Below are 14,544 nucleotides of genomic sequence, written 5' to 3'. Positions count from 1 at the left end.
CCTGGGAGAGAGACTTCCTGGCAAGCAGCTCTGCAAGGGAAGGGCCCCAGAGAGAGCATCTCAGGGTTGGAGAGGAAGCTGTGTGGCTCTGGTGCGTTTGGGGGGGTGGGAGTGATGGGAGAAGTGATCAGAAGGTGTTTAGCCCAGAGCCTATAAAGTTTTCCATGAGGTGAGCACACTGACCATCTGTTCAGATCAAAACTGGCACATGCATAGTTCTACATATGACTTCTGGGGGTCCCCAGATCCCTAGAACCCAAGCGGGGTAAGACTCTTGCTTTAAATGGTCAGTATTAAAACTAGAAAACAGCTTAGGCTGTTGCTCAGTTGGTAGACTGCTTACCTAGCAAGCACAAGGCCCTGGGTTTGAGCTCCGCACAACATAAACTAGGTGTTGTGACATACATCTGTGATCCTAACACTCCGGAGGTAGAGACAAGAGGATCATAAGTTCAAGTTCATTCTCCACACATGCTGAGTTTGAGGTTAGCCTGGGCTACATGAGAAGGTTGGATAATCTTTTTGTATACTTTGTTAGGATGTGTCTGTTCTACCTCACCTGCCTAAGGCATCTTCTCATTGGTTTAATAAAGAGCAGTCGGCCGGTGGCCTGGCCCTTTAAGGCTTGGCTCAAGCCATCAGAGAACAGCTACAGGTGTGCAGAAAGCCAGGTCCAGATGGAGAAAACCTCTGAACAGGTGCAGTATGGTTGAAAATGTACTTAGCTGCTGAAGAAAGAAAAGAAAATGGGTAAAGACAGTCATAGAAAAATTAATGTTTGAAAATAATAAAGTCATTAAAGAAAGAGTAAAGTAATATAAAAAGAATAATCCACATAAAGATGGAAATACTATAACACAGGGTGTTGGGACCCCATTTAGTGCTTCATTGACTTTATATTTTAAAAATGCTAGTGAACATGAAACAACAGCCAAGGAAAGACATTGGATAATAGAAAAAAAACTGCTGGATAGAATCAACCTGTATATTTTAAAAATGTTGACTTCAAATGGAAACTGGAATATGTTTTTTGTTGGGGAAGAGGTTATGCCTTTGTTTCCACAGGAAACGAAAAGCTATGGATTCTGGCAAAATTAATAAAGATGAGATTTGATCAGGGAAGACCTCCTGAAAATCTTGGCTACAGACATGAAGAAAGAAAACAAGAAAAGCTACAAGACAGGTGACGTATAAGCTGACCCCTCTACATAAGAACAGCTCTGAGACTGGATGAGACATGAAGAATATTGTTGGCTACAGAGCCCTCATGACTTCATATGGTATGGACAGAGATTTATATACCGGTTTGGTTATTCAGTCCAAACAGACATAAAATTGACAGATGCCTTTTACCTGCTCAAACAAAAAACAGAAAAATATTATTTAGCTGATTGGTACACAATGCACATTTGTATGTTACCCTTAGAAGTTTGTATGTTTTCAGAGCAAAACAACCAAACATCACTGAAGACAAGTAACTCAGATGATCCAGCTAATGTGGGGTGTCCTCCTGTATGCTATGAATATATTTTATTACCATTGTTAATAAACAAGCTGATTTGGCCAAAAACCAGGCAGAATATAGCCAGGTGGGAAATCCAAAGAAAACTACAGGGAAAAAGAAGGCAGAGTCTGGGAGATGCCAGCAGCCACCAGGGAAGCAAGATGTGAGGTAACAAACCACAAGCCTCATTGTAAAATATAGAATAACAGAAATGGGTTCATTTAAGTTGAAAGAGCTAGTTAATAATAAGCCTGAGCTAATAGACCAAACAGTTTGTAAATTAATATTAAGCATAAGAGAGGTTATTTTAAAAGTGGCTGTAGGATGAGAAGCCTCCAGCTCCATCTAGCCTTTCAGAATCCTCCATTGTTGTTTCCTCAAAAATCTGCATCAAGGACAATTTCACAGTGACTAGCTAAGATGACCCAGCCTCACAGACTGCTCCAGCTAGGGCTTCAGGGAAGCCCTGCACTTTCCCAGCACATAGAGCCTGGACAACAATGATACAGCTAGCTCTGCCAGGACTTGACCATTATCCCAATCTTCTCAGGGTCCCCTAAAGGTGCCATTTCCCCCAGGCAATAGGAAGCAATTTTAAAATCACAATGTCCACATTGCTGAGAGATGAGGGGGGTGGTTTTGTCATTTGGCGGGCTATGGATGTTTGTCATCATTTAGGGGGACTGATTGCAAGTTATTATTGGTCATGATCGGGGGAAAAAACTAAGCAAAGGGAGTTAGATTCAGGGATCTCTTTCTTTTTCTTTCCTCTATCCTTCTTTCTCTCTGATCTAGTGTTGAAAAGAAGGGGAGGGGAATAAGGGGTGTAAAAATGAAGATATAGGAATGGTAGGATGTAGTTGGAAGGCTTTTCTCTGTCCAGCCTGGTCCCACTTGACTGGTTTCTCTCTGCCCACCAGGTCCCCGAAGCTGCTTATAAGATAATCACTCAGTGACTTAATATATATTTATAATTGTTTGGCCAATGGCTTAGGCTTATTACTGGCTAGCTCTCTCTTATAAATTAACCCATTTCTACTGATCTGTGTATCACCACATGGCTGTGGCTTACCAGTGATGCCCTGGCATCTTGCCTCTCTGGCAGCTACATGGCATCTCCTCAACCCTGCCTTCCCTCTATCACTGTTTGGAATTCCCACCTGGCTTTACTTGGCATAGCCATTGACCGAAACAGCTTTATTCATTAATCAAAAGAAGCAATATATATTCACGGCATACAGAAGGACATCTCACATCAATAGGAATAAAAAGGTAGATTATTGAATCTGCTTTTAAACTAAAACACAACTACTTGTATCAAATATTTTACATTGGTATGGACTTTTGTATATTAATACAAATTTAAGGTTATTTTGTGCATATGTTTTTACTCTTGTTTAAGGTATTGTACCTATGTCGCTCATTTAAACATGTAATATAAAGTTCTAGACCTTGAAAGCTACTATTATTATAAACTGTTTAGGATAATTAAGAAATGCAAGTTAGTAGTTAGTAACATATAACAAACAAACTAGTAGTCATGTTAGGTATGATTTCAAGGTTGAACAGAGATTATATTTTAGATAGTTAGGTGGTCTTCAAACACTTCAGAGACCTACAGAATATGGCATTTAAGATGTTTCAATAACATAAGGCTTTTCATAACAGTGAGATGTGTCTGCTCCTGGCAGCCCCAATCTACTTCAGGGAAGATGATGGGCATCTAAGAACCTCCATATGGAGTTTGTTTTTGTTGTGGCAGTTAGTCACTGGGCAAGAAACTGCCCTTGCCTCAGTGGCTAACAGTATGCTGTCCAAATTGGACAAGGAGGACATAAAGGAAGTTGCCTTCTGAACTTTGCCAAGACAAGGTAGGCCAGTCCTTCAAAATTCTTGCTTCACAGAAAAGTCTGTAAGATATTCTGGGCTTGTAGGGCAAAGATGGATGCCCCAGCATTGCAAAGGAACCTTGGATGACTGCCCTGGCAGCCATCTGTCTCTGTCATTTCTAGTTTTGGAAGTTCTTGCTCTGCACTTCCTGTTTACTAGGGTAATATCTATCCTTCAAGTCTCTGGTGGGGTTGAAGACTAGATGGTTATAGTTTTACAATTTTCCTTGTTACCAAATTTATAAAAGAAACTCACAAAAGAGATGTAAAGTTTATAAATGTTGAGAGACATAAAAACTTAAGTTGTTTATCTAAGAAAACGTTTTAATGTCTCAAATGATACTTTTAGGCTGGTAGTACAAGTTATGATAGAAAGTGATTTAGGCTGGGCAGTGGTGGCACACGCCTTTAATCCCAGCACTCAGGAGGCAGAAGCAGGTGGATCTCTGTGAGTTTGAGACCAGCCTGGTCTACAAGAGCTAGTTCCAGGACAGCCTCCAAAGCCACAGAGAAACCCTGTCTTGAAACCCCACCCCCCAAAAAGTGATTTAGATATAAAAACACCAAGATAGCATAGATAATAAGGTCCTTTCTCCAAAGTTGCAAAATACAAATGGACTGGACATTGTGAATGTGATTTTTACCTGATAATTACTCTTAATGTATTGATGTCAGAAAAAAAACCTTTTTATTGGACTAAAAGAGGGAGATGTTGGCATAATGGTTTTTTACACTCTGTTTTACCTCACCTGCCTAAGTTACCTTCTGATTGGTTTAATAAATAGCTGAACATCCAATAGCTAAGCAGAAGATGATAGGTGGGACTTCTAAGTAGAGCTAGGAATGCTGGGAAAAAAACCTGAGGTGGGAGATTCACTAGCCAGATGCAGAGGAAGTCAGATATATAGTACTGAGGAGAGGAAATGAGCCTTGTGGCAGAAGATAGATTAATGTAAACGGGTTCATTTAAGTTGGAAGAGCTAGTTGGGAACAAGCCTAAGCTAAGGCCACGCTTTCATACTTAGTAAGTCGTCTCCATGTCATTATTCAGAAGTCCAAAGAAAGACCTGTTACACAAGGCTCTATCTCAACAAAACCCAACCAAATAAAAGCTAGGAAAATTTAGTGAACTGAATGAATACTGATGCATACCCCTACCTAGTGGTTAGCTGCTAGTGTGAAAGAAAACTCCTATAAAGAAGCTGAGTGTGCTGACTGATGGAACGTCAATGAATGTAGAGAGTTTGGCATGACCAGGGTCTGGGAACCTAGTCATAATTTCTGTTGAGCTACCATTGGCCTCCCCCAGCCAAAGGGCCATTCCTTGCCTATCTATGTATCAGTCCCAACATCTTGGTAAACAGACAAAAACCTTTGGAAAAGCCAGGTGTTGGTGGCGCACACCTTTAATCCCAGCGCTCAGGAGGGAGAGGCAGGAGGATCTCTGTGAGTTCCAGGCCAGCCTGGTCTACAGAGCAAGTACCAGGACAGTCTCCAAAGCTACACAGAGAAACCCTGTCTCAAAAAAAAAAAAAAAAAAAAAAAAAAAAACCTTTGGAATGTATTACCCAAACCCTCTTCTGCACCAGAAGAAGGGCCAAGGATGCTATCAGACAGCATCTGAAGCCATCTGCCTGGATGTGCCCTGCTTCTCTGATGTCCCCACCAATGTATTTTCAAATGGCCCTAATTTATGACTTTCTTTGTTCTGCTACTAAAACTCTATGAAACTCCTTTGGGGGTAACCTAGTTCTGTGTTCCTGGGCCTTGGCCACTCATATTTGACTCCAGAATAAACTATTCTTTATCACCTTTGAGATGAGAACTTCTGTTTTTTTCCTGCACACTGGTTAAAGCATTCACACACCCTCTCACCCACTCCTACTGGGCTCCAGCTATGTGCAAAGCCCTTCCTAGTCCCTGGGGGAATGGAGGTCTCTGTCCTTAAGCATTCAGTACATAAGAGAGATCACCAAAGCCCAATTCTAGTAAGATCATTTCAAAACTAGAGCATTGTACATGGTTTAATGATGGCTTAAGGGACAACCGTTTGTGTGTGTGTGTGTGTGTGTGTGTGTGTGTGTGTGTGTGTGTGTTTGTGTGTGCTTTATGTGTACATGTGTGTGCATGTATGGAGGCCAGAGATGATGTCAGGTATCCTCTGCTATCACTCTCTACCCCACTCTCACAGAGACAGGGTCTCTCACTGAACCTAGACCTTGACATTTCTCCCAGGTCTTCCTGTTCCCAATGAGTAAGAGTTTTTGCAAAGACCAGGGAGGAAGGGTGGTCCAAAATATGTCATTAACATTGAGATGAGCGTCGGGCGGTGGTGGTGCACGCCTTTAATCTCAGCACTCGGGAGGCAGAAGCAGGCGGATCTATGTGAGTTCAAGACCAGCCTGGTCTACAAGAGCTAGTTCCAGGACGGCCTCTAAAGCCACAGAGAAACCCTGTCTCGAAAAACCAAAAACCAAACCAAACCAAAACAAACAAACAAACAAAAAAAACAACATTGAGATGAGCTTCCTTTACTATCAATCAGAATGGCAAAGGGAGGTGAGGATACACACACTGCTTTGAACCTATCTAGACCCAGATGTGGAACAAGAGATGGACTTAAACTCATCCTCCCACCTTGGTCCTCCAATGTGGAAATGGCACCCTCAGTGTCCACCAAACCAACCCTCCACACATGAGTTCTTTCCTCAACCCCAGTCCATGGTGAGTGAGCATGGCTGGTCCAGGGATGGAGGGGGGGCCAAGTCCTGACTCAGCTTTGTCTTGTCTCACTGGTGCAACCACAGCTCCCCAGTCCCTGGTGGCTGGGAACTGCCTGCCTCCTACAAAGTACATGCTCTGGTTTTCCCTTTCAGATCTGTCACAGGCCATGGTTAGGAGATGGGATTCTTTCCCTAAAAAGGAAATAGGGGGAAGGGTGACTAAAAATCTAGGCTTCATATGATGACAGACATGGGGCCGGAGGACACACTGACCCTCTTCCTAGAAAACTAATTTTGAGGAGTCTCTCCCCCAAGCAAGGCTGCCTGCCCCCAAGGACAACTGTCACAGAGTAGCTGTCTATCATTTCCTCAGATGCTGTCTAGGGAGAGAACAGGAGCACAGTCTGGGTAGCTACAGAACAGAGAGCACCTGTCAACTTAGCTACTCACAAGGCAGGGCAGAGAAAAACTGAGCAGCCCAGAGGCTGAGACTCAGCAAAATTGAAACCCCCTGTGGGCTGAGATACCAAATCAATAACAAATGGGCACCCAGGCCAGCACTGCAAACCTTGGTGATTTTTTTCTCTCATCTGCTTGGAAAAGCAGCTGGGAAGAAAAGGTGCAACCCCACGTCTAGGAGCAGGGCCCTGAGGGGTAGAGAAAGAGGCATATTCATTCTTGTAAAGATTTGAGGAGATTCTTTGGGTTGCATTTGTGCCTGGAGCTATTTACTTTCCTTAAGCTTAAACCAAACTGTGCAATAGTATAATTGCTGTCTTGGAATTCACTGGCTGAACCAAACTGGGATTTTCAGTATTGACTCTCCTGGTTTAGGAGAAAGGGTGGGAGGCAGGAAATAGAGGCACTGGGTGGAACTGATGGGAGCAGGAGACCCTTCATACCTGGGGTCTCAGATACTTCTAGTACAGTCACATGGGAGCGCCTCAACAGCCAAATTTCCCAATTATACTCCAAACTAGTTAAACTAGTTAAACTAGTCTCTGCAATGGGAGCTGCCTACATGTTTTTTTTTTTTTTTTAAGATTTTATTTATTTATTACGTATACAACATTCTTTTTCCATGTATATCTGCACACCAGAAGAGGGCACCAGATCTCATAATGGATGGTTGTGAGCCACCATGTAGTTGCTGGGAATTGAACTCAGGACCTCTGGAAGAGCAGTCGGCACTCTTAACCTCTGAGCCATCTCTCCAGCCCCATGCCTACATGTTTAAGAAAAGCCTCAAGCCCGGTGTTGGTGTCGCATGCCTTTAATCCCAGCACTCGGGAGGCAGAGGCAGGTGGATCTCTGTGAGTTCGAGACCAGCCTGGTCTACAAGAGCAAGTGCCACAATAGGCTCCAAAGCTACACAGAGAAACCCTGTCTCGAAAAACAAAAAAAAAAAAAACAAAAACAAAAACAAAAAAAAAAAAAGAAAGAAAGAAAGAACGAAAGAAAGAAAGAAAGAAAGAACGAAAGAAAGAAAGAACGAAAGAAAAGAAAAGCCTCCTGGGGCTGGGGAGATGGCCCAGAGGATGAAATGCCTGCCATGCAAGCCTAGTGACCCAAGTTTGATCCCTGTAACCCACATAAGGTGGAAATAGAGAACCCATTCCACAAAGTTGTCCTCTGACCGCCATATGTTTGCTGTGCATTGCCATATATCTCACTGTATGTCTTTTACACACACACACACACACACACACACACCTTCTGTTTTGTTTTGTTTGGGAGAGGGGGTTGAGACAGGGTTTCTCTACAACAGCCCTGGCTGTCCTGGCACTCACTCTGGAGACCAGGCTGGCCTCGAACTCACAGAGATCCTCCTGCCTCTTCCTCCTGAGTGCTGGGATTAAAGGGATGTGTCACCACTGCCTGGCACATACATTTTGTTTTCAGAAAGAAACCTTCATTTGAGCTTGGTTGGTAAAGTTCTTGCTTTACAAGCATAAGGACCTGAGTTTGATTCCTAGACCCCACATAAAAAGCCAGGCTGTCCAGAGCCTATAATCCCTGTGCTAGGTAGTTCCCCGGGGCTCACTGGCCCGCTAGCCTAGCATACTTGGTGAGCTCTAGGCCACTGAGGGAAGACAACAAGGTGGATGGTGCCTAAGAAAAAATAGCCAAAATTGTTCACTGCCTCCACATACACACACATGTGCACGCACACCAAACACACAAGTGTACTGGAACTCGCCACCCCAACCCCAGGTATCTCTAGTGTATAGTCCATGTTGAGAATAAAGGTTTTATAATCAAACTCTTTGTTTTACATTATTTTTTTAAATTTATGTGTATGATTGTTTTCCTGCATTTATGTATGTGTCCTAGCTGGCACAGAACTGACTCTGTAGACCAGGCTAACCTTGAACTCACAGAGATCTACCTGCCTCTGCCTCCTGAATGCTAGGATTAAAGGTATATGCTACCACACTGAGATAAAATAAATAAAACTTTAAAAGAAATAGTCTCAGTGCTGGAGAGATGGCTCAGAGGTTAATAGCACTGACTGCTTGACTGCTCTTCCAGAGGTCCTGAGTTCAATTCCCAGCAACCACATGGTGGCTCACAACCATCCGTTATGAAATCTGGTGCCCTTTTCTAGTGTGCAGATACATATGGAAGCAGAATGTTGTATACATAATAAATAAACAAATAAAATCTTAAAAGAAAGAAAAAAAGAAAGAAAGGTCTCTGGGAGTTGACTTAGACTCTAAAGTTCCTCTAGTGATTGTAACATGCAGCTAAGGGTCCATTGTTGATAGATAAGAGACAGGCACCAGGCTAAATTCAAAACACTAGGCCCTCTCTTAGAAAAATGAGGTCTGCCTGGCGCTGGTGGTGCACTTAAGTCCCAGCACTCGGGAGGCAGAGGCAGGTGGATCTTTGTGAGTTCGAGACCAGCCTGGTCTACAAGAGCTAGTTCCAGGCCAGCCTCCAAAGCCACAGAGAAACCCTGTCTCAAAAAAAACAAAATAAATAAATAAATAAAATAAAATAAAATGGCACCCCAGGAACTAGAGATGCAGCTCAGTTGGTAGAGTATTTGCCTAGCATAGATGAGGACCTGGGTTTGCTCCCTGGCCCTGCAGAAACCAAGCACTGTGGTACACAATGTGATCCCAGAGCTTGTGAGTTGGAGGGGAGGATCAGGAGTTCAAGGTCATCCTCAGCTACATAAAGAGTTTTGAGTCAAGCTGCTGGGGGAAAAAACTCTCAAAGCCAGGTCACACAAAGCACTCTGTGTCCCCAGCAACACACAGCCTTCCCCATTCTCTTCTACAGTTCATGGAGAGAGAAGTCTTTTTGAAGAAGGCTGCAGACCGGTTCTCTTTGCAGAGGAATTGGCAGCCTTAAATTTCGGCAACTTCTAGGTCTAGGCTGTCAAAGTGCTGACTTTGGGAGCATAATTGCTTGTTGTCTTGTCTATGAAATGGAACGAGGAGTACCGAGCTGGCCAGATACTGTCAGAAGAGTCATAAAAAGGCTATGAGTCATGACAGATGTTGTAGAAATGCCTCTCCTGAATGAGTCACCCTCTACAGGAGGCGTCGTTGAAAAAGAGACCTCTAGGGAAATGTTGACATCCAGTCTATCCACCTTGCCAGTGATGCAATCTTAGGCAAATGACTGAACCACTGTGAGCCTCCCATTCCTCACTGCAGATATGGGTTGGCCAAGCCTGCTTTGCAGAATTTCTCTGAAGTTAAAGATAAGTTTCTTTTCCCTGCTTTCCTATCTGATACTCAGGAGTCAGAGGCAGGAGGGTCAGAAGTTCAAGGTCACCCTCCACAGCATAGGGAACTGGAGCTGTCTGGGTTACATGAGACCCTGCCTCCTGCCCCCGAAAGAGAAGCCTTTCCTGAAGGAGGGAGGAGTGGACCAGGAGAAAACTAGCTCTTTCTTTGCTGCATAGAAGGAATAAGGTAACCCAAACGATCCTCTAGGCTTTGCTCACACCATGTACCCATGCTCCTTGTGCTATGGAGCAAACCATTTCTAGAGAGGGAGATAAACACAAACAGCCATGTGTGAAGCGCCATCCCAATTATCTAGCAAACCATTCAGGGACGTCACAGCCCTCTGGTTTTGTAGAAGGCACTGCCTCTCTCCATCCTGGCCTCTCCTCAGGTCCTGTTCAGCAATTACCATCTGCCAATCACAGTGGGCACAGCCTCATCAGCTCATCTCTCTGCCAGTCCCACCATTCTCCCCTGAAACAGGACACTACTGTAAGACTTTGAAAAGCATAGCCATCAAGGGTGCCCCTGCTCTGTGTCTGCACCCTGACTGTGCCAGGCTCTAACTGGTTCCTCTGGTTATGAGTACTCCAGGTAAAAGAAAGGCATGAACTTAAGCTGCTTGTCACCCAGCAATTAGCCTAATGCTATCATTTCAGCTCAGGCAACCCGGAGTGGGGCTTTACAAGTCAGGTCTAGCGTCTCTCCCACCTCCCCCAACAGCCCTTCGGAGACCAGGGACTGAAGGAACAGTTAGTTGCCTCTAAGCAAAAGGGTTGGTTTTGTTTGCTTGCTTTAAGGTGGAGGGCTCAGTCAGTAAAGTGCTTGCCAGGCAAGTGTGAGGCCCTGAGTTCAGATCCTCAGAGGCCAGGTAAAAAGCCAGATGTGGCAGCATGCACCTGTCATCCCCAAGGCGGGAGGCAGAGACAGGGGGATCCCTGGGAGCTCACTGGCTAGCTGACCAGCTTAGCTTAGCCATCTTGGCAAAGTTCCAACAAGAGACCCCGTCTCAAACAGAAGGCTGAAGACATCTGAGGCAAAGGACGGAAGGCTGTCCTTTACACTTCACATGCATGCACGCGAACACACACACACTCACACACGGAGTGACTCTTAGCTTTACAAACACAGACAGCAGAAATCCTGAAACATCCTATAACGCAGTTTACCTCCTATCTGCTGGGAGCTCTTCAAGAATGCATAAATGTACTTATTTATACTCCTTCGGTGTTTTGTTTGTTTCTCGATGGTGAGTCAGGATAAGGCCCAGGCCGACTTTAAATTCCTGGGGCCCATCACCTCTTTGCAAACAGTTCATTGTCTACTAACAAACATCTAAGTATTTGCTGGTGCCCAGGGCACAGAAGAACCCTCCAATTAATTCTTCCCAAAGCAGAAGTCCGTGGTGAGAAAGAAAAAAAAAAAAAACACACTCTGGAAATTGCTTGCTGACAGTTCCCTTGGCTGGAGCTTTAGTGAGGCACGTGACGGGTGTAATTGCTGCTTCTAGTTCTCCTGCCCAACGTGTGGTGTGCTTCTGATTGCACCGTAGATGCATCTCGGCCCATCCTTGGGTGTGGTCAGCATCGGGAGGCAGGTCCTTGCTCATCCAGCTTCGGGAGGGCAGCACTCTTCACCCAACACCTCAGACAGGAATCCGAACGTGGGCGCCTAATGAACACTAATGAGGGAAAGGTGTTGGCAACAGGACTGCATCGAGCTCGGTTTCAAGTCCTTCATCCTGGCAGCACTAAGGCCCACGGACGTTCAGCGAGGCCCCAGCAAAAAGCGAGCAGTTTATAAGCAACTGAGCCCTTCCAGCTTTAGTCAACAGGGATTCCGGTTTCGTTGTGAGAGACTTAACGGTCGCAGGATGAGGCGCTGGGGTGTGCGTGTGTGTGGAGAGGGGTGTTCTGTGGAACTTCCGGCTGCATTCTGTGGCGCTCCTACTCAGTTCCAAGCTGCTTCCTACACCTTCAGTTCCGTGAACTTTCGGCTGTGTTCTCCAGCATTCTGAGGAACTTCCGGCTGTGCTCTGGGAACTTCCGTCTGTGTCCTCTGGAACGCCCTGCAGTGTTGGAGGGAGCGTCTACCGTGGCTCTTGCCAAGTTATCTGGCCTCTTTGCGGAAACCAGGGCTTTCTCTCTTGGGCCTCATTGGGAGACACGGTTGGCCCATGGGCCACCATCTGTAATTTTTGTTGTTTTTCGAGACAGGGTTTCTCTGTGTAGCTCTGTAGACCAGGCTGGCCTGGAACTCAGAGACCCTCCTGCCTCTGCCTCCCAAGTGCTGGGATTAAAGGTGTGCGGCCCAGCTATGGGTCACCCACCATCTGCTTGTGACTGTCCTGCTTCCCTGTTGGGTTGGTAGGCCCTTGAGAGACCTGTGCCCCCTAAACTGGCCTCCCCTCCGTACACCTCCATTGTCATCTGCTCTGCGTGAGGCTGTTCTAAGCCTCGGTGGGAAAACCAGCCAGTGCCCTCTCTTCCCGTATTAGAAACGTATATATCATATGTGTTATAATAAATCTTTCTGCCAAAGCTGCCCCAAGTTCTGCCCGCCGCGTGGATGGGCAAAATAATACAGAGACATATTAGGTACAAATGCTGCTTGGCCAATGACTAGGATTCTCATCTGTTAACTCAGTCTTAATTATCATAAATCTATATATTTTATAAGACTTATCTTACCAGACACCTTCCATTGGTGTCCCTCCTTGCCGGTGGCTCACATTGTGCCACTGGAGGAAGAGCGGAGGGGGAAAGGGACACTTCCTGTTTCTCCTTGCTTAAATATGAGTCTCCTTGCTACGTCACTTCCTGCCTGGATCACCACTTCTCTACTACATTTCCCAGAATCCTCTTTGACTCCTAGTCCCTTCTAACTTGCAGCCTCATTGGCCAAACAGTATTCTATTTATCATCCAGTAAGACAAACACACACACAGAAGCACTTCCCCCATCAATATGTGCATATCTTGTTAGTATTCAGGCATCTGCACTGGCCTGCCCCTGGGATTCTGACAGGATACGCCCCCAGCTGCAGCCACTAAGAGCACCACCTGTGCACACTCACTGATATATATGATCACCTCTCTCCCTCTCCCCTTCCCTCTGTCCCCACTCTCCCTCTGCCTGTCTGCCCCTCTTTCTCTCCCCATTCTCCCTCCTCCCCTCTCCCCCTCTCTGCCTGTCTGTCTCCCCTTCCCCTCTCTCTGTCTCTTTTTTCCCCAGAGGCTGGTCTCCTCCCTTCCTCCCCCCTTTTCCCATTCACTTTCCCCTAATTTAAAAAAAAAAAAAACTCCACCCAAGCTCTGTGGCATGCGTTCTTTCTCTCGAGTGCCACTTTTTAAATTACAGCATACCTAGTTTAATTTTCTGCTAGCTTGTGTAGCTAACTGCCGAACAAAAGTAGCAAGTATGCAGAACAAGAGAGACTTAAAGCATTTTTCTCGCTAGAATGATTATAACTTGTGGCTATCCTGTGTGGTGCATGCGGTCTTTTGTGTAGCCAAGGATGGCCTCTCTACCCTGCCTCTGCCGCCTCCTAAGTGATAGAATTCCAAGTATGACACCCTGCCCAGGGCTAGGAATTGAGCCTAGGACTTCTACATGCTAGGCAGGTCCCAAATCCCCTTCCCTATCTCAGACAATAGAATGTTCACCAGTGGGATGTCTCCAAGCCTACCTCTTTGCTAGAGAGTTCAATTAATGTTTATTGAAGAGGAGGAGCCAGGAGGAAGGGCTCACTGGTTTCCACATGGAAGGATAGCTGTATCAGCAGAAATGCCAGTCTGGGGCTTTCCGTTTGAAGGACTGCGTGCCTTCTATAATTTCCTCCTCTATCCTGTCATTCTTTGCTTAGTTGAATCTGAACAACCCTTGAAAACAATATAAATATTTGCTCCCTGAAGAAACTGCCCCAGAGCAGGCTGCTCTTGCCACCCTCCTCCTGGGCAAAGTTGTTTCTGGCTCATTTGTGGCCTAGTGGGATACCTACCACCCACCCCTGTTCAATCGCATTCTCTTGATGATGTATATATTCCTTCAGGGAAGAGACCGTCTTACTTTCCACACTCTGTATTCTAATAGTCAATGGCACACCAGAGGTAAATACATTCTGAGCCTCTGAATGCAGACTAGGGAAAGCTGGGCATGGTTGCCAGACCTTTAGTCTTCGCCCTCCAGAGGCAGAGGCAGGCAGATCTCTATGAGTTCAAGATCAGTCTAGTCTGCATAATGAGTTCCAGGCTAGATAGGGCTACAAAATAAGAACCTGTTTTGTTTATTATTTATGTATTTATTCTCTGCCAGGCTGAGAACTTGGTTTTAAAAAAACAAAACTCCTTTAATCCCATCACTCAAGAGTCAGAGTCAGGCAGATCTCTCTGAGTTCAAGGCCAGCCTGGTCTATAGAACAAGTTTCAGAACAGGCTCCAAAGCTACCGAGCAACCCTGTCTGGGGGAGGGAGGGTGACAAAGCCCGGTGGTGGTGGCACATGCCTTTAATCCCAGCACTGGGGAAGCAGAGGCAGGCAGATAGATCTCTGTGAGTTGAGGCCAGCCTGATCTACAGGGCGAGTCCTAGGACAACCAGAGCTACACAGAGATACCCTGTCATGAAAAACAAACAAACTCTGAGGAGTCCATCTTCTCCTTGAGACCAAGACCTTAATGAGATTTTAA

Source organism: Cricetulus griseus, chromosome 4 (assembly GCF_003668045.3).
Source record: "Cricetulus griseus strain 17A/GY chromosome 4, alternate assembly CriGri-PICRH-1.0, whole genome shotgun sequence".
NCBI lineage: Eukaryota > Metazoa > Chordata > Mammalia > Rodentia > Cricetidae > Cricetulus > Cricetulus griseus.
Note: the sequence above shows the minus strand (reverse complement) of the source record.